The sequence below is a fragment of the Ursus americanus genome, chromosome 8 (genome assembly GCF_024610735.1).
Source record: "Ursus americanus isolate L20-20 chromosome 8, mUrsAme1.1.p, whole genome shotgun sequence".
Taxonomy (NCBI): Eukaryota; Metazoa; Chordata; class Mammalia; order Carnivora; family Ursidae; genus Ursus; species Ursus americanus.
The window spans coordinates 53,335,017-53,354,934 of NC_142134.1; the positions used below are offsets into that span (position 1 = coordinate 53,335,017).

Genomic DNA, 19,918 nt, shown 5'->3' on the forward strand with positions numbered 1-19,918 from the left:
CCCTGAGCCGAAGGCAGACGCTTAACGACTGCGCCACCCAAGCGCCCCCAAACTTTTCTTTTTTTTTTTTTTAAAGATTTTATTTATTTATTCGACAGAGATAGAGACAGCCAGCGAGAGAGGGAACACAAGCAGGGGGAGTGGGAGAGGAAGAAGCAGGCTTCCAGCGGAGGAGCCTGATGTGGGGCTCGATCCCACAACTCCGGGATCACGCCCTGAGCCGAAGGCAGACGCTTAACCGCTGTGCCACCCAGGCGCCCCCCCACTTTTTTTTTAAGATTTTATTTCCCCCAAACTTTTCTAACAAATAATTCATAACAGCAGTAATCACTGGTGGGCCTGTCTGAAGCATCCAGCGCAAACATGAGGTTTCTTTTTTTATGATTTTTTAATCAAAATATAATTGGCCTATAACATTAGTTTCAGGTAGCATGAAATTTCTCAGACATTTATTTTCATTTTTTAAAACTGCGTGAATCGTGCATTATAGTTTAAACAGTCTCCTATGTTTGGGCATTAAAATAATGTTTTCGGTTTCTAGTCAGCACCATTATCTGACTTTCCAAACATACCTTGTCAGATAAAATTTGTCCTCCACGGAGGAAGAAGCTTCCTGTTGACCCTTTGGGTGAGAAAAAGGCAAATTTTCCCAGTCTGAAAACTAGAAGGCCTTTAAAAGATGGTCAGAAACCAGAGCTTTGTCTCTGAGTATATGAATGATTTTTCACCCTCACATTTAGGCCTTTGACTGAGTTTGACCACAGTGACAGCGTCTTCCAAACATTCTTCTTTAAGTAAGTTTGTCCTGGTTCCCTTGAGCCCTCATTGGCCGACACGTTGGTTGATTTGAGGAAAATACCAGCAGAGGGGAGGCCACTGGGAGCCAGCCAACAATGGCAGAGTGGAAAACGTGGGAGCTCTCCCCCAAAACCAGCATCGAGAGCAAATCCAAGCCGAGTTTGCAATGATCGCCAGTGAGGAATAAGCTGCCCTCTGAGGTTCGACCTCAGGTGAAAGGTGGCGATTCCCTCATCCCTACGCCAGGCTAACACTCCAGGCCAATGAAGGCAGAAACGCGGGGAGCGGCGGCCAGGCGTTCGAATTTAGTACCCCTCTCGGGTGATTCCGGTGCGCGGCCAGTTGGCGCATCAGTGGGCCGGGTCACCGTGGTTCTCAGCCTTGGCCGCACCGCAGAAACCCCCGGGGGGTTTCATCCACGTGGTGGGGGAGCCCGGCCGCCCGCCCAGTAGATCAGAATCAGAATCTCTGGGGCTCGGGTGTGGCATCGTGGCCCTTAGACCTGGAAGGGAGCCGGTACCCCCAGCTCCGCACGCGGGGGGGACTTCCTGGCAATTTTCCAAGTCCTGTGTGGGTGCCTGGCCCCACAGGAGCCGTCGGGGTCGTCCCCGGGGACCAGCAGGCAGATGCCGTCAGAGCTCCATGTCTCATGATTTTGAGGTCGCCAGGTCGCCTGTGGCCTGGGCGGTCGCAGGAGGGCGGCCTGGGTCACTCCTGCCGCCTGCTTCGCTGTTTCTTATCGGAGGGATCAGCCTGCCGGCGGTGCTAATGGATGACACACAGGGGGCACGTTTGGGGCTCTGGCTTACCCACTGCCCACCCTGCTGGAGTTGCACATGTGGACCCTATGTGGTTCTCGCCCCTCCCGGTTCAGACCGTTGGGTCCACAGCACTGTGGGGAAGGGCAGCAACCCTGACCCTGGGAGCCGCACCGCACCCCCCCCCCCCCCCCCAGCTAACCCATAGGAGGACCAGCCCCCTGCAAGGCAGGCTCTGCAGTCTTCCCGGGTGGCTTTCCAGGCTGTTCCTCCTCGATGTCAAAGGATGCTGCTGGTCGGTGTCCTCTCTTATCTTCCACTGGTCTTGACCTCATGCTGTCCCCGTCTTCAGCTGCGCCCCATGAGGGTGGATGTGTTTTATGGGACTCGGCCTGTTCTTCTCAGTCTTGCTGCATGCCATCACCCTCCGGGCCGGTGGCCCCGTGTGGCAGGGGTGTGGTCCCCACAGGAAGACATCCCATTCTAGGAAGGCGATGATTGCCGCCCCAGGAGTTCGGAACACAGTGGAAGATAAGTTTACAGTTGTGCTAGAAAATTTCAAAGAGCAAATTTAATGTCACCAAAAAGGAATTTTAGCCTTCACGCTTTTTTGCCTACTGGGGAACACCTGCATTTCGTGCTCATCATCCAGAGAGAAGCAGAGTACGACTTTGAGGGAGCCGAGGGGAGCCAATCTTAGCCTGGGATGCAGGGATGAGACAGCGGACCGGTGACAAGGTAACAATCTTAAGTGAACGGTGTTAAGTCACGCTGAAGAGAGAAGATCCCTTCCCTTTCAATACAGACTGGTTTTGAGGAGCCTGGTGCTGTCATGACAATGTCGCTCCCTTCCAGTCAGGAATGGTGCCTTGGACAACGAAGAACAAGAAAAAAAGGGTGTGCGGACCCTACAAAGAATTCCCATGTGCAATGACTGGACAATAAATTAATTCATAAAGTAGCTCTTCCACCCATAATTCTCATTTTTCTTCATTAAATCACTCCACCTCATGTGGGCCCATGAATTTTGTAATATATTTCATAATCAACTTGTTTCGTACTCAACAAGAAGTATATAAATAGCTTTTCTCTACCTATTATTCTAATATTTCTTCAATAAATCACTCATATGGGTCCATGAATCTTGCAATATGTTTTGTAATCAACTTGATTCATAGACAGAGCCCCACCAAACACTATTTGCTCGGGCTCTTCCCATGTTAGGGGCAATCCTGTTGCGTATCCTGTTTTGCTGTGTGTGTGCTCTTCCAAAGCCTCCCTGGGTGATTGCAGTTTGCATCCAGGGCTGCGAGGTCCTGCACCAGTAGCAAGTAGGTGAAGGAATTTTCCCATCTCTGGTTTCAGCGAGCACTGGGGAGGTTTCTTGGGTGGAGCTGGTTGTTGAACTGAGCCCCCCCCCCACCCCACCCCCGCCAACTCCCGTGTGGAAGTCCTAACCCCTGGTACTTCAAAATGTGGCCTTATTTGGAAATAAGGTCATTGCGGATGTCATTAGCTAAGATGAGGTCATACCATAGGAGGGTGGGCCCCTAATGCAGTATGACTGGTGCCCTTATAAAAAGGGGAAATTTGGACACCGTCGCACACACAGGGAGAGGCCCATGTGCACGTGAGGGCCGAGATCAGGGTGATGCATCTACAACCAGGGACTGCCAAGCATGGCCAGCAAAGCGCCAGAGGCCTGGGGAGAAGCCTGGAACACATCCTTCCCTCAGCACCCATCCCGGGAGCCGACCCTTCTGACGCCTTGATCTCAGACTTGCAGCGTCCAGAACTATGAGAATATTCGTCCCTGTTGCTCACGCCCCCTCCAGCTCCCCAGTCTGGGGTACCTTGTTACAGAAGTTCACTACGCAAATGCTCCAAATGGATTTAAAAGCAAAAACAAACAAAAACCCAGGATCTCTCTATGTAGTGAAATCATTGGAAACTTGGAAACGCAGAGAAATCATCTTGTTTTGTTTTGTTTTTTGGTTTTGTTTAACACACTTCGCACTGCGGCAGGAAGCATCATAGACCTCAACGAACATTCCTGATCTGCTGAGAGCTAGTGAGAAAGTCACTGGTTGTGTGTCCATTCCTACACTTTCTCTCCCTTGCTCACCCCAGCCTGTCGGGAGCAGGACAGGTAATTGCATTAAATTACCGGGCAACTCAGATGCTCTCCTTTTTAGCATCAGAGGAGCCTTTCTCTTTAATCAATTAAAACTCTGAGGTCTCCCTGGCAAGGAGAAAAGTCTTAGAATTAGAAGTTGGCCAGGAGCTGGATTCAAAGGGACAAGTTTCTGGATACAAAAAAGGTTTCAGGGGTGCCTGGGTGGCTCAGTGAGTTGAACGTCTGCCCTTGGCTCAGGTCATGATCCCAGGGTCCTGAGATCGAGCCCCGCATCAGGGTCCCTGCTCAGCAGGAAGCCTGCTTCTGCCTCTACTTCCACTTACTGCTCCCCCTGCTTGAACACTCTCTCTTTCTTTCTGTCAAATAAATAAATAAAATCTTAAAAAAAAAAAAACCCATAAAACAAAAACAAAAGGAAGTTTCAGGTGGACCTTCATCAGGTCCCCAGCAGAGGACCCCACAGGGTGGCGCAGGGGGTCCTGGACAAAAGAGGCTTGTACTCCTCCTACCAGATACTGAGTCCCTTGAGGGAGAGGACTCTGTCCCCCACACCTCACCACAGGCCCTATCTTCATGGCTGTTCCATTGAATTCTCCTACTTACCTCTTGGGCACAGAGACTTCTTCCTTACCTGATTCCTGTGCGGGGACCGGGATCAGCAGAGCTCACAGATTGTGGGACGCGGAGAGAGGGCAGCACGTGAGCGTCTCAACAAGGCACTCGTGAGTTTTCGGGGTCACACAAGCCAGAGAAAAAGATGATAAGTGCAAGTTTAATTAGGGTCCGTGAAAGAAGAATGGGTGTTGAACTTAGCAATGAATTTTGCTTTTTGAAGATATAAATAGAACCCCAGAGTCCTTTGGCTCTTTTGACCTATGGAGATGGTTTTCTAATGGAGGACGTGAGACTCACTCACTTTCCTGTATAAGATGGAAGCAGATCTAGGGAGCTTTAGATAAGGCTCTTCAAAAAAAAAAAAAAGGCAAAAGAAAGACATTCATAGCTTCCATCCTGACATTCTTTTCAGGTCCCTTCCTGCCCTAGGACTTCTCAGTGGGTAGATTTGGAGGAAAAGAAAATTCGAATATGAAATTATTTGGTGTCAAGTCCACTTCACTTCCTAGCTATCTGGTGGGTGGCCCACGGAATCAACCATTTGTCCCTCGTGCCCTAGAAATGCCCTCGTTCAAAAGGCCACCAACACCTGGTTACCATGCTAAGCTGAGCCCTTGCTCCCGCGTGGATCCCTGCGGAGGGAGGAGGCTTGGCCTCGAGTGAGCAGTTTCCATTCTCAAGTCGCAGATTCGAATCCCAGGTCCTTCCCCTGCCAGTGAGTTGACTCTAAGAATGGAGAGGAAAGGCGCGATGAGAGTGTCTTCCTATCCTCCTTGTGAGCCGCGGAGGGAAGAGTGATACGTAAAGCTCTGTTGTGCTGATGGGGGGGGGGGATCATACATAAACAAAGCCCTGAAGCCCCGTCACAGGGGCTCAGGAGAAGGGCCCCCACGCCACGCTGTCTGGCTCCCGGCACACGAGAAGGAGAGGGGCCAGGCGCTGTTCTCTCCTGGACGTGGCTGCGGGGCGGAGCGCCTGTGCCCTGCCTTCCACGGAACGGAAGAGCCAGTGCTGACAGGTGACTGGCCCTTTCCGTCTCAGGGACTCAAATAAAGGCGAATCCAGGCGCCGGACCTGAATTCCAATCAGTGAGCCTGTGTTGAGCCCAGACTGACGCCGCCCCTGTGCTAGGGACCAGGAATGACACTTGGCCCCTTCCTCCCAGCCTCCATACATCTCGGGGCGCGGCTGTTAAAGGGTGCAGAACGGCTTTCAACGCCCCGACTTCCCTAAGAAATTGTAGTGATTTTGTACGTTATTATACTCCTGGGGCTTGTTTTCATTTTAATAAAAAAATTTACGTGCAAAAGACACATTATTTTTTCCTCTCTCTTAATCCATAAACCTCATTGACATTTAGGACTGACTTACTTTCTAATAATATAAACAGGAAGTGACTGTTTTTTTCAAGGTTGCTAAATAAATAATCCAACCATATTTTCATGGAAATATCTGACAAGGCAGCTCTGAAGTCCTAGAAAAGAATTCATTCTCTAATTGTCTAATTAAAACCCATTTAATGTAATAAAGTCGAATCTCTAAGGGCCTCCTCTACTAGAGAAAACTTTATTAATCTGAGATGAGTTACAATATGAATTTAGAGGAAATAAACTGCATTTTTTGGAGAGAAAAACAAACATGCTACTAGGGAACTCTCATTTATCCACACTGGCCCCCCATCTGACTCCACGTCATTTGACTGGTGGCTGTCTTCTCCAGTTAGGAACTGCAGACCAAGTTCCCTCCATGACGGCTGGGGGTATTTTTCCTTCTGGAAGACAGACTTGTTCTTCTGCTCCTTCTTGCGGCCAGGTCAAACTGAGCTTCCTGTTCTGACACTTCCTCTCTTGTCCAACAGCTTCCCATTGAAAAGTGAGACCATTCTGGTCAACAAGGTTTGTCTCTGTGGCTGCAAAGGGAGTTCAGTGCTGAATGGAGAATAGCCTTGTCTGGTTGTCCTCCCGAGTGAGAGGGTAGGGCACGAAGTTCTCTCTCCAGGAGCTCCTGGGAATGTGGCTGACGCAGAACAGATCATAATCTAATACGTGGCCTCTGAGTAAGGACAGGCTCTCAGAAGGTCACGTACGCGTGTTATGGATGCACGTGTCTGCAAACTACAGCCATGAATACATCTCTACATTGTCAAAAGAGAAGCCTGAATTGGGACCAACAAAGATTTCCCCAGAGCCTAGAGGTTTCTAAGGAACTTGTCTTAATTAGTAGATCCGTGTAGTTTGTATTTAACATGTCAAATAGATAATAGACTGATAGATGATAGATAGGTAGATAGATTGATAGATGATTGATTGACTCGGAAGTCAGACCGAAGTTTATAACATTAACTGGCAGAAGGATAAGGTATTAAGTTTCCCTCAACCTGCATTTCCTCGTCTGTAAAATGGGCTCAATTACCTCTTCAGGTGGTATTACGGCATCAGTGAAACAGTGTGTGGGAGGCAGGGGAGATGGTTCTGGAAACTCCTGAAATTTCGTGCAAAATGATGTCCATTTTCCGGGGAGATGGTATATCACTTTCTTTCCATTCTCCGAGCACCTGACATAAAGTAAGCCTCAATAAACAGAAACCATTACTACTACTATTCTTCTGGAAGAACAGTTAATTTAGGGGCGTCTTTGTGAGTTCAGGACTTCTGAGCGGTAAGGAGACAGCCTGGGTTAATGGGAGGGTGACAATGGGCGCACCTGTAAACGGATACTTTGCTCAACAATGCGCAGCTTAAGTGGGGCCAGTCACCTGGTGGTCAGATGTTTCCCCCGGTCACCAAGGGGGAGACGGTTTTGCCCGGGAACCCAGCTTGATTTCCTGGTTCAAAAATCACACCTGTGAAACTCGATCCAGGTGGGAAATTCTTCTGGTTGACTCTGCTAATGCCATGGTTCATTATCAAGTTATTTCTCTGGGTCACTCTGAGGTCATCTCTTAATTAGTGACAGCCCCCCCGGGGGGGGGCACAAAATCTAGCTTCTCAGCCCCTGCCCGTAAGCCCATCAGAGCACCTCTCTTCTGTTGAGCACTTCCTGGGTGCCAGGCCGCAGGCAAATAGCCTTCTGCACAGCAGTGCACTTAATCCTCTGATGACCCCCCCGGGGGGGGGCGGCTATAAGGGTCCCCATGTCGAGATGAAGACTCTCAGGCCTGCGAAGTCCAGGTATTTGTCCAAGATCACAGCTAGTGGGTGCTGGAGGCGGCCCTGCAGGCAAGGGCCAGAGCTCTTCCCACCAGCCTCTGCCTCACGGAAAACCACTAATCCCCCCCTTTCTCTCCCATGTCACGTGTGTTTATACTGCAAACGAGAACAAAAGATGGCTTAAAATTCTCATTTTTCTCACCTGCTAAAGAGCAGGACGGCCTCTTGTTGCTGATCAGACTGTACCTGGCTCGGGCTCTCCAGACGATTCCTCCGAGGCTCTTCATGTGGCGTCTCTGCTTGCCCTCATCCCTGCCCCGGATTCTTTCTGGCCTTTCAGAAAACAACCAGCAACAATTTAGCAACTAGTTTAAATCCCTTCAGTTGGCCGAAGAGTCCCCCTTACAGGGGCCCCTGGTTGGAGCAAAGCAAGAGTGCCACCTGGTGGGATATTTGGGTCACTGCCAACAATGTTCCCTGGGCAAAGGTGGGCGGGCCAGGCGGCTGAAGCTACAGCAAGGGCGGACCTTGTCCACACTGCCTGGGACCCTTCCTAGACAGCTACACGAACTAACTCGGCACGGTCCAGGCACTAACTTCATGAAGCTCAAAGTCTTACTCCAATGCAAGTTTGGGACTTTAAAGTCATGCCTTTTGGGCTCCAAAGCCTAGTGAGATTAGGGTGAGGTGAAAGGCAGGCCATCCATGCAGGGGCAGGACGGCGTCTCATCTTTAAAATGTTGAAATTCTTTTCATCGCGAAGCTTTTGCATTAATTTTGACTTTTTATGATTGCACCAAAATATTAGTGATCTTAATTACTGAGTTTGGGGCACCCCTCCCTCACATTTTAACGTGCAGGACAGGAGCGACACATGGCTCCCACAGTTCCTCGCACACCTGCCTTTGCTCTGTCACCGCTGAGAATGGTCTCGGGGTCACCATGCTCCTTCCTGCGTCTCCAGAGTCAGCAGCTAACTTGCCTCTGTTTCTGCCAGGTTCCAGAGCCCCGGGCCACGAGGCCAAGCCAAGAGCGCTTGTAGGCCAGGCCCGGCTGAGGGTCTGCTTTGGGGCTTGACTTTCTCAACAGTGTCCAAGCTGAAGGCCCACATCAGGCCGTATCACCACCAAACTCTGTGTCTACACTGAGTCATGCTAGGCCTCTGATCCACACCTGAGGTTATGTGGGGAGTTCTTTATCTGGAACTTGATGAGTGGGTTGGGAGGCAGGGGGGATGGTTCTGGAAACCCCTGAAATTTCATGCAAGATGATGTCAATTTCCTGGGGAGATGGTGTATCACTTTCTTTCCATTCTCCAAGGAGCCCTTGACCCCCTAGAGAGTAAGAATCGCAACAGTCTTTAGAAAGTCTTCAGGCTTTATCAAGGGTCTGTGGGAGAAAGGGCAACAAGAAATCTCTTCCCATGCCTGGCCACGGAAAACAAGTATCATGGCCTGATGTGTGGTATATCAACAGTTGGGCCATCCTGATGAAAGTCCATACGTTTTTCAAAAATCAAAGGAAGAAAAAATTCCTCTCTCTCAATAAGCTGGAATCTCAGCTGGATCCTGAGAACTGGAGGGTCCCTGCAGCCTTCTTTGTCCTTCCCTCTGTGATTAAAATCTCTTTCCGCCTTGCTATTGTTCTCCGGGAAAGTTCTTTTCCAAGATGGAGACTTGCCTCTGGAATACCTTCCACTCTTTGGGCCTCCTTGACTCATCCTTCCAGATCAGCTTTCTCCACATTTCCCAGCAGGGCTGGGTACTTCATACCCTCCTGTTATCACGCAGTTGACTTTTCTAGACTGATTTGCATATTTCTGTCTCCTGCGCACAAGACTGTGATCCCAGGAGGGCAGGAGCCCACTCTTACTCATTTCTTATCCCCAGCACCTAGCACAGAGTCAATGTGTGTGTGTGGGGGGGGGGGGCGGGGGTGTCGATGGATGAATAAATAAATAGATCCGTGAGTGAACAATTCCCCCCTCCCCCGGGCACACACACTCCTCCATGCCTTCATTTCCTCCATGAGGAGGGTGAATCTCAGGGGGGCCATTAGTATGCCATGAGACCAAGCCACACGGTGTGGGGCGGGGGTGGGGGGGAGGAGGAGCCACACCCACACCAGCTGCAGGCCTCCGGGCAGCTGTGTGCTGAGGTCACGCAGTCAGCACCCCGCACCACCCTACAGTGGCCACACGGCACGCCACTTGCCTCGCCTTCTGTTTGCTGCTCCTGGGTTCAGAGCACACAGTAGGGAGACGCTGACCGAAGGGAAGTCAGGGGCAAGAAAGCGGGTCACCGGCAGATGCCAACTACCCCCCCACCTTGGCAGGGTCCGGGAACCCCGAATCCTCTCTGGGATTCTCTGTCATGGCCATAGGGAGGACCAAAATGAGAAACTGTCGGGCTCTTTCAAACATACTTCAACAGCAGGACAAAGAGCTGAACTTCATGCCCAGAAATGCATTGTCCGTGAACCCAAACGGCCAGTTTTACTTGGCTTCCTCCCCCCGGAATCAGCTTCGTGAGAAGTCTGATAAAATCTGGGGCGGCCGCTCTCGGAGCTCCGCTCGTCCGGAGCACTTTGCAGAAGCTGGAAAGAGAGCCGGGCGGAGGGCGGCCCCACCAGCTGGTTTTGTTCCTGCTCAGAAGGGGGGGAAGCCTCGGAGGAGAGGCGCAGGCCCCAGCACAGCTGTGGTCGTTACTGAATCATTAGATTGGCCACAAACAAGATAAAAATTTCAAACAACAAAGAGGACTTTTCCGTGGTCTGCCGAATGGGGTTTCTCATTGTGTTTTGGTTCCTTCTGGTGGCGGGGGCTGGCGGGCCGGGCTTCCTCACACCTCCCTGCCTTTGCCAGAAAGCCGCAGGAGCCCCCCACCTCTCCCACCAATGCTCCCGCTCTCCTGAACCGGGGCAAAGGGTTTGTTTTTTTAAGTGTAGGTAAATCCGGAAAAGACTCAGGGTTTGGAGTCATTGTTTCGTGAGCAACAGCCTGACCTCCTCTTGTCCGCTTCTCAGAAGTACAGGTCTCTTCTCTGAGGAACACAAAAGCCCACACAGGAAAAGAGAAGAATATCCCAAATTCATGGTTGCGAAAAGGGAAGTCACTTTACTGTTTGTCCTCAAACGTGCACGGCGTTCAAATTCTCCGCCTCTTCCAGATGTCTGCTAGAAATCAGCCTCTTGTCCCTGATCCTGCAGTTTTCTATGCTGTTCCTGTCATCCATCACCCTAGACCTCAGACCTCTTTCTGTTCCCTTTTATACCTAAGTGTGTAATAAATATTATTGACTGATAGAAAGCCTAGAGCCAAATTAACATCCAGAGCATTTTTATAAAAATACAAGTCATTTAGAAAGTGTCACTACAGCCAGGACCCTTATATCATGTTTCATCCTCACTGCAATCCTGTAGGGGTGGGTGGGGTTTTTTGGGTTTTTTGTTTTTGCCTTTTTACAGATGAGAAAACTGAGGCTCAGAAGGATTCTGGGAGTGCAAATTGCTTCTCAATGGTGTGGGTAGAATTCCAGGATGGTCTCACTTGCAAAGCTGAGCTCATCATCTCTTTGGATTTCCCAGGTTTCAGCAGATGACCCAGGGAAGCTTCCAGTGACCAGGACCTAAGGGATCAGCACACTGTCTAAAACACATCAGGGCTCAAAGCAGAGAAAGGCTCACTAGCATGCTGAAGTCGTTCATGCTTTTCCTGCCACAGGGGCATGGACTGCCCAGGTCAAGCCCCCATTCCCCAAATCCTGCCCTTGCCTCCTAACCATGGCCAGCTCTCCACTCCTGCCCACCCTGGGTAAGTATCAGGCCAAAGTGTCCTTTGTCTGCTCCCCTAACTAGCCCTGAGCTCGGAGGGTGGGACAGTATGGTGGTTCTGAGGATGTGTGTGACTGCTGACACTTGCCCCAATCATGCTCATAGCCGATATCCCTGAATTGATCCCAATACTCTTTGCTAGAGAAGCTAGACCAGACTCCAGAACCCTTCTCAATACAGCATTCCAGGCAGACGCCACCAACCCATCAGCAACGTCCTGAGATGAAGCCTGTCGTTACTGGCGTAGCAAATGATCGGTGGAATTTAATTTCCGTTCCCTTCTATCCTTCCTGCCTGCCTTCCCCAGTGTTTCTGGGATGGGTAGAGGGGTGGATGGATGGATGGATGGACAGGTGGGTGGATGGATGGTCGGACAGATGGACAGGTGGATGAATACGGTGGATGGATGGATGGATGGATGGATGGATGGATGGATGGATGGATGAAGGGAACTTGAGCTTTCACCTTACAGAGGAGCCCTGGTTGGCACCACTCCTAATTCTGCTGATTTCACCCAGTGCTGATGCTTCTTCGACAAAACATGCTCTTAGCATGTGGCGTGTGTTATAGGAACTGGTGAGATTCCTGGGTCATCCTGAGGCCACGGAGGATCCTCAGCGTCAGCACTTTGTTTCTCACTCAGTCTCATTTCCTCCCCCTCGAACATATGCCTGAGCTTAAAAACATCCACTCACCCCATACTTCCTTCTTCTTTTTAAGGCTCAAGCTGACAAGAGAAATTTCTTCTCCCACTCACCTTTTTTTTTTTTTTTTCTATACAGAGAAGAAAAAACACTTACAATTCCACTGCGGGGTGCATAGGAATGGCCAACGATTAAAAACTCTTCCGTGTCTTTGGAGCCATAAGCATCCTTAACCTGTGCCATCGGCCGCCTAGAGCTTCTGAATCATCCTATGATTAAGCTATGGATGGGGAAGCATGTTTTTCCAGGGCCTTTTAAGAAGCCCTGGCTTTTGTTTTTGAACCAATCAAGTTATGGTGTTATCAGAATATTCAATCCCTAGCAAAATACCACTTAGTGTTCAAGAGAAAGAAAATGTTAAGAAATTTTTATTCAAGTCAGCTTGAAGAGGAATAAAATAGCTCTTATAAAGCAACACTTTTGAGATTTGAGTACAAGGAAATCAGAAGCATATGGATTGTGTGCTGTTAAAACATGTTTTTGTTTCCCCAGGAAGGAAAAAATACTTGGGAAAAATATATTCTATAAAATGGCATATATTGGAAAATAGCTGGGGATTTTTAAGAAAACCAAAATGTAGCAGGGATTGTCCAACTTTAGTTATTAATATTCTGGAACCAGCTACAGAGTAAAATTAGGTGGTAAAATTATTGTACCATTTCTCATTCCAAGCTGGAAATGACATATTTCTCAGATATTTCTTAAAAAAGAAAAATTATGTACTGAGATCTATGAGATGAGGTTTTGTTTTATTGCCTTTGTTTTGATATTCTTTTTTTCTTTTTTTTTTTAAGATTTTATTTATTCATTCGACAGAGATAGAGACAGCCAGAGAGAGAGGGAACACAAGCAGGGGGAGTGGGAGAGGAAGAAGCAGGCTCATAGCAGAGGAGCCCGATGTGGGGCTCGATCCCATAACGCCAGGATCACGCCCTGAGCCAAAGGCAGACGCTTAACCGCTGTGCCACCCAGGTGCCCCTGTTTTGATATTCTGATAATAATTCTTTTCATTGGACTCACAGTCTGGGAAAGTAAGAGTGTGGAAGTAAAGATGGGGTCCTAGAGTCAGACTACTGATTTGAATCACACCTCTGCCCCTTTAGCCATGGGATCTCCACAAGACATTCACCTCTCCCTGTGCCCTAGGTTCCTCATCTGGGAAGTGAGAAGAAAAAGAAGATGAATTACTACACTTACCACCTGGGTAAAGCACTTGAAATAAATGCCTGATGCAAAGCAAGTTCTCGGTAAACGTTAGCTGGTATTATTTGTCATCTTACCTAAAATGCTAGCCACTAGACAACACCGTGGCTCAGTTACGCACTTCAAAACTTGACAAACCTTCAGGTAGGCTGACAAAGAAAAAATGAAATAAAATGAAATGCAAGTGGGGACATTACAACCAACTGTAAAGAAATAAAAAGTATTAGGAGAGAATACTATGAAAAACTGTACACCAACAAATTTGATAATTTATAAAAAATAGCAAATTCTTAGAAACACACAAATTACCTAAACTGACTCAAGAAGAAATAGAAACCACAACAGACCTATACCAAGTAAAGAGAGTGAATCACTCATCAAACTTCCCTACGAAAAAAGGTCCAGGACCAGATGTCTTCACAGGTGAATTCTACTAAATATTTAAAGAAAAATTAACATCAATCCTTCTCAAGCTCTTCCAGTACTCAGTTCTTTCAGGACTCTGCCCTCCCTGACCCTTCTCTATTTCTATAGTATCCCCTCCCCACACACAAATTTGCATTCCCTCACCTCAACTTATTTTTCATCTTAGCACTGTCACCACCCAATATATTATATACTCATTTTCTTATTTACTCATTGACTCTCTTCTCCTTCTAGAATGTGGGAGCTCTATCAGAGCAGGGAATTTTTTTTCTACTGTTGAATTCTCCATGCCTAAGATAGTGCCTACCACATAGTGGTGCCTATAAAAATTTGTTGAAAAAATATACTGTCTAATCATTCTTTTAGTGAAAGAGAATAAAGAAAAATCTAGAGAGGACCTGGGTATTGCAGAACTCTAAGATCTAGCTGACTAGAAGAACATGAATCTTCAGAAGCAGATAATCAAGAAAGTGTTGTGTCAGGAAAACAAAGGGAAATGAGATTTCTGCAGAGCAGGGACTGGTCAGCAGTGTCAAATAACGCTGAGAAATCAAGTACAGCAAGAACCAAAATGGCCACTGGATTGAGCTACAAAAGATGAGTGACCAACTTAGCGAGAAGCATTTGGGGGTATCATAAAGCTAGAAGCCAGAAGCCAGGCTGCTTTCAGGGGTACATGAAGAAGACAGCATATTCTGACAACATTTCAAAGAAGTTTCTTTATTTAAAAAATAAAGAAGAAGAAGAAGAAGATTCAGAGATAAGGAAGTTGCTAGAAAGGGTAGGGGTCAAGTGAGGATATTGTTTTTAAGTGGGCAAGATCTGTAAATGTCTAAAAGCCTATGGAAGGAATGCAGCGGGGGTGAAAAGAAGCTGAAAATACAGCGGAAGGCAAGGTTCGCAGAAGGAGAAGTATGGGAGCCAGACCATAGGACTGAATTTAGCAAGGAACAACCTCTCCTACACCCTCAGACTGGAGGAAAACAAGACCCAGAGAGCCCACATGACTTACCCACCAGCCCAACCAGGACCTAGGTCTCCAGTGTTCTTTTTCCTATGCAGTTTTTTTTTTCTCTTGCTCAAATTAGAATGTTCAAGGGGCAGTGACAGGGAGAGAGGGGTAGAAACCAAAACTAGTAAGTAAAAACTGCTGACTGCAATAGATTTTTTCACTGAAGACTTTCACAGGGAAGGTACTTCTTCCCACTTAGGAGCTCCCTTCCCCGCAGTGGGAGCCCCATTAGCACAGCATCTCCCTGAAGCCCTCACTCACCCCTTCCCAGGACAGTAGAGGCACTTACCTAATTGGGGAATCTGTGAGAAGAAACAGAGCATGCACAGCCCAACCCCTTCCTGTGTCTTCTTTTTAGGAAATACCAGAGAAAACATGATCTAGGTGGCTCTCAAACCATGGCAAGCAGAGCAATAAAGTTCTCCACGCCTACCCTGTGTGGAGGCTAGCAGTGGTCTGACTCTGTCTGTGGCCAGATGGGTAGGTCCGGCCAATATGTGGGCTCAGGATTAGGAAGTCCATTTGCCCACAGATATGTTCCACTTTCTCTAATGTCGGCCTTATCAATAGGAAAGATGTTATTCTGGTGTTTCTCAGCCTCCCTCCTTTGTCTTTTTGCTCTTCCAGTGGATTCAGAAAAAGATGAGGAAGAAGGGAGCTAATTACTCCAACAGAAGTTATACCATTAAAATTGGCATGTGAAACTTGATTCTCAAAATCATTCTTCTTAAGGTATAAAGACCAAAGAAACATATTTTCTAATATAACTTTAAAAATGCAAGTGCATTCTTTTCAGAGAACACTCAGAGGGGAGAATAGGAGAGCCTGATTGCTTTCATGTATGTGTAAAACCCAAGGCACGTGCTTTCTTCATTCAGTTGCGTCAAAGTACAAAATCACAATTGATCGTTTCTTCAGCTCTTTCCAGGATTCCACTGTTTTCTGTCTGGAAACAGCCATGGCCACATCCACAATTCCAAACTTGAGAAAATGACCCAGAATCATCACATGTGAAGAGGCTGCGTGGCAATGACCATTCACTGAGGGTGGGAGAGAAACCTGCCAAAGTACATTCCTTGTTGATGAGAAAAATGCATCAACAATTGTAAAATTAGGTGTTTGGCACCATGTTGAGCAGTGGATCCAGTTTTCAACTTACTTCTTTCCAACTTTTTCAGTGCCAAAGAGTCGATCCTAATAATCATTTCAGAAATAGTCACTGTCACCTTCTCCCATTTCTTCAGTCTCCATATTTCAAATTGAATAATATTGGCCTTGACCTACAACTTCTCTCTGCTGCTCCCAAGTTGCTATTTGGAAATTTACCAAATAATCGTTAGGTCTATCAGGGAAGACAAAGATTAGCAGCAAAATCCCTCTTGCAATGTTGCTTGAAAGCTATTTTAAGAAGCAAAGGGGCTGGGGATTATTCAAAGACTTTATGGCACATCGGACTCCGTGGGAGGTTGGAAGTCGAGGGTGGGAATGTGGGCAGGGACTAAAGCAGCTGGTAAAGGCGAGGCCAAAGGAGACTCGGAGCAGAGGCGTGTGGTCTGTGCTCTACCCTGGTCCCGCAGTGAATGGCCTCCAACCATCCCACATTCTTGCAATGGTTGTGCAAATTCAAAGCTCCCAGAGAGAGGATCTGGCCCCTTTGGTTTCTAAGAGCAGGCACTTCCCTCTACCACCTGCCCTCCAAAAACACCAGCCTATGGCGGGGATCTCCCTGAAAGAAAGAGGGAGCGTTATCGGAGAGGTGGGGTTGGGTGCTGGGGGCAAAGGTGGACGAGTGACCCCCATACCTGGGCCCCGTGGGGGGAGTCCTGTGAGCATCAGCTCAGTGGCTTGATTTATCCATGATGGTTTATTGCACGGTGATCCTGAGAGCTCTCATTCCTCCAAACCTCCTCCCTCCATAGTGATTAAGTCCTTCTGAGTAGAGATGCATCAGTGAACAGAGCAGACAGAGTCCCTGCCTTTCTACAGTTCCACAGCTTCCTCAGATCATCCACCTCGACTTAGGGGCCGCTGAGTTCACCCTTGCTGTTATGAGCCCTCAGTTGCTGTAAAACAGTCCCATTCAAACATCAGCCCTCGTCCGATAGAAAGTCTGGGAAGGAAGGACACCGCTGGCACAGACTTGAAATATGAAGGACTGAGATCTCTGAGTTCAACTCATCTGCAAATGTTAAAGTGAGCTCGAGCTCAGGGTGGACACAAGGAAATGCAGAATGTGATCATGTCACAGGGGACTGATCACCAGCCAGTGACCCTGAGGGGTCAGCAGACGACAGCACAGCTTGCCGGAAACTTTGTACCTACTGATATTGGCACATATTAGTGCAAACACACATTTCCGTTTCGGTAGATTCTTTTATAAAACTAATAATTTCACATTCAAAGAATGAGCTGAGCTACCTAAAGTGTGTAGTGTGTGTGTGTGTGTGTTTTCACCAGCAAGTACGAACAAGAGTTAACTTTCCTCCCTTGTTTTTCACGGTGACATCTGGGCATCTGTGATGGTCAATATCATGGGAAAATCACAAGCCTTGGGAGCTTCCAGGTCGAACACTCTCAGTTGTTTATCTATGTCCACGGCCTTGGCGAAGTTTCCTAACTTAGTCGAGGTTTGTTTCCTTACTTATAATTTTTTACTTACACTGATTTTGCAAATGAAGAATCTGACCTAGCTCAGCTAAGTAATTTGCCTAAACCTGGAGCCCCTGTTCTCCAACACCTCATTCTACTACCTTCTTACAGGGTGGTTCTGGTAGGACAGGTTCAGCTGCAAGTGACAAAAACCCTCAACATTCTCCTTCACAGTCATCAGGGGCTGCAGCTCCTTCTTGTTGCTTTACCATTTCCAGTAAGTGACTTCCACCTCGTGGTCCAAGATGGCTGTTCTCATCCAGCCATCATGTCCACATTCCAGTTGGCATAGAAAAGAAGAGACAAAAAGAGGCATGTTTCTTCCTGCTTAGGACCCTTCCTAAGAATTGCATGCAACACTTCTGCTTACAACACAGTGACCGCACAGGCACGTGTAGCTATAAGGGAGGCTGGGCTCTGTGGTCTTCTCACAGGAATTCATGTGCCTAGTTAAGAAATGTGACATTATATTATTAAGGAAGAAGGGAGAGGTGATGCTGGGGGACAATCTCTGGTGTGTGGGGTAATGGAAACTATGAAAAGAGGGGCACCTGGGCGGCTGAGTTTGTTAAGCATCTGCCTTTGGCTCAGGTCATGATCCCAGAGTCCTGGGATTGAGCCCCATGCTGGGCTCCTTGCTCAGCGGGGAGTCTGCTTCGCCTTTTGCCTGCTGCCCCCCCCCACTCATGCTCTCTCTCTCTCTCTGACAAATAAATAAATAAAATCTTGGAAGGAAGGAAGGAAGGAAGGAAGGATGGAAGGAAGGAAGGAAGGAAGGAAGGAAGGAAAGAAGGAAGGAAGGAAAGAAGGAAGGAAGGAAAGAAGGAAGGAAAGAAAGAAGGAAAGAAGGAAAGAAGGAAGGAAAGAAAGAAGGAAAGAAGGCAGGAAGGAACTACGAGGGAGAAGGTAAAGGAAGCACCAGGTCCCCTGCCTGGCTCAGAGTAGGTCTCTGGAACATAACACTGTCATTTATTAGGATTGACCTCTATCAGTCATCCTGTAGAACACACGCAGAAAACCACAAATTCAAATCAGTGAAGGGAAGGTCACAGAAAAAGGAGAAAGAAACATTTTTTAAATCCCCATGATATTATGTATTGGGCCTCTTTTTCCACACAAAAGCACCGCCTTTGCTCATCTGCAGCCTCCTGAGGACTGTGTGGAAGGTGATAATGAGAACGGGCTTCCGCAACCATCCTCCCCGCAGCATCGGGGCGCCCCACGTGACCCATGGGATGATGCTATCACAGGTGACCGCTGGTAAGTAATTTCTACCGCAGCAGTTAATGGAAATGCAGTTTTCATTTACAGTAAGAAAATTGAAATCTCAGCCAGCCTCTGCGGGTTCCATCTGACCCATTCCTCATTTCTCATAAGACTGTGTGTTGTTTTCATTCCCCTCGTGATTAACCTTTATCATGAAAGGGTAGGGGGAGCCAAGTAATTGAAATCCCCAGGAAATCTCCACATCACACTGCCATTCAGCAATCGTCCTCAACCATCCTGATACCAGGGCTCCCATCAAGTAGGAAAGGGCCATTTCTAATTTGAGGTTGGGATATTATCTAGGAGGGAAAGTTCCAGATGGTTGGACTGAATTGAAGCGACAGACAAGCAACCAGTATGGAAGGGGGGAGAGGAAAGGGAGAGCGGAGGAGGGAGGAGAAAGTGGCGGCAGAGGGACCCAAGTCATTGACAAACCCTCAAGGGTAGCGGACGGCTCCCCTTGGGTGGGTGGTATGTGGGGCATCCATACATGAATGCCTTCCACGCAAAATATATTTTCAACTCACTTTGGCTCTGGCTCTTTGAATTGCCGGTGATCTGTGGCTCCACAGAATTTCTCCTTTGTTAGAAAGAAGTTAGCTAAACATGACGCAGACTTGCTCCTTCAGACGCCCCTTTCCTCTGAATTCACGGTCCTTGTCCCTCCGCTCCTGACCTCTCAAGAGCCCCATGTCCTTTCCTGTCACAGCCAGCTCCTCCCTTGTACGACCCACTCAACAGAATGAGCGAGGAGCTAACAGATTTGCAGCAAAGCGAACATCTGCTTGGCCACGTGAGTTGAGGCGCTCAGTTTCGTAATTTTGTTGAGAAAGCAAAAGAGCACTAGATACCCTCCCTTTCGCAGAGGCTCACCCTGTTTAAGGTTTTATCTCTTCCCTGTTTTTTCCTGTCACTGCTCATCACATGACCAAATGGGGCCCGACTGCCATTTTCGTAGCCCGGAACTGATACTTTATCAACCATGTGCAAGTAATTTCCAGAAGGGGGACTCTGGTAAAATCAGGAAGGAGCCATTTTAGCAGCCAGTTGGACTCAAAGGTTTCCCAAAACCTACACGTGTTCCAGCCATGACCAATTCAATATGAAGTAGTGATGGGGGGGATCGACCTACTCCATCCTGAAGAGCTGAAAGCCTTTCCTGTTTGATTGCTCAAAGATGTTCACAGAGGGAAAATTGTCTTTTCCCTTATTCATTCACACATCCTCAAATTCTTCTTCCTGCCCAGTCTCTCTCTTTTAGGAGATACTCATTTTGCCTTGATTGGCAGGACTTCATAGGCACTGGCGCCACATTCATCCATTAGTCTCTTGGAGGGCATGCTCTCCAACTTGCAAGCCAACTAGGGTGG

At 48.0% G+C, this 19,918-nt stretch overlaps 1 long non-coding RNA gene across 3 annotated transcripts; it reads right to left on the reverse strand.

Annotated features, from left to right (window-relative positions):
- Positions 1-432: 432 nt before the first annotated feature.
- Positions 433-19,277, reverse strand: LOC123775414 (uncharacterized). 3 transcript variants are annotated; one of them, XR_006775065.2, is made up of 6 exons: positions 19,076-19,277; positions 7,660-7,790; positions 6,721-6,862; positions 4,325-5,034; positions 1,759-2,104; positions 433-1,563 (listed from the first exon to the last, which is right to left on the reverse strand). It is a non-coding gene; the product is annotated as an uncharacterized LOC123775414 (long non-coding RNA). The 3 variants fall into 3 exon arrangements; XR_006775064.2 differs by lacking the exon at positions 6,721-6,862; XR_015725526.1 differs by lacking the exons at positions 6,721-6,862; positions 19,076-19,277 and adding an exon at positions 13,273-13,346.
- Positions 19,278-19,918: the final 641 nt, after the last annotated feature.